This window comes from Acanthisitta chloris, unplaced genomic scaffold, assembly GCF_000695815.1.
Source record: "Acanthisitta chloris isolate BGI_N310 unplaced genomic scaffold, ASM69581v1 scaffold45265, whole genome shotgun sequence".
Classification (NCBI taxonomy): domain Eukaryota; kingdom Metazoa; phylum Chordata; class Aves; order Passeriformes; family Acanthisittidae; genus Acanthisitta; species Acanthisitta chloris.
The window spans coordinates 1-789 of NW_008676242.1; positions in this window are offsets into that span (position 1 = coordinate 1).

Consider the following 789-nt stretch of genomic DNA (forward strand, 5'->3'; position numbering starts at 1 on the left):
CTGGGGGTATCTGCCCTCAGGCCCTGGCAGTTATCTGCCCTCGGGCCCTGGGGGTATCTGCCCTCTGGCCCTGGGGGTATCTGCCCTCGGGCCCTGCGGGTCTCTGGCCTCCCTGGGGGTATCTGCCCTCGGGCCCTGGCAGTTATCTGCCCTCCGGCACACGCTTGGGCACGTCGTTTCCTGCGGCTCCCTCCGCTCTCCAAGATGCTGCTAGGAAAGTAGCCCAGGGAGATCTCTAGCACATAGCTAAAAGCCAGAAGGAGGGTCATAAAAGGAAACCTGGCCTTCATATCGTACAACACAGCTGTAAAGTAGAGGGTAGATGAGTAAAGCATGCTTGAAAAGTTTAGGTGGCCAAACTCCCATCTGTTTGGTGAGTGTGTACCACAGCTTCCCTGCAGAGCTCATCCCTGATTGAGCTTCTCAGCATCTTGAGCTGGAGGAACAGGTAATTCACATCTCAGCTATCAAACTCTCAAAATGAGAGGGGTGAAAACTTTGGGTTGTGCCCAAAGTCCAACCTGAGAGCTAACATAACATTTACTCTTAGCACAAGCAGCACTGTGCTGGTGAAAACACTTGACCCTTATGAAGCCTCAGCAGTGAGCACCTCACTTTTGGGGGGAGTGGGGCTGAGGGGAGGGTGTGGGTGTTACGAGCCACACATGGGCAGTATTTTACATCCTGCAAGGCTTAAGGAGTGGTAGGTTTTAAACTGACAGTACAAAATGCTAACAATGGTCATTGAAAACTTTCTGTGAACATGATTCTTATCCAGTGAGAGCAGGA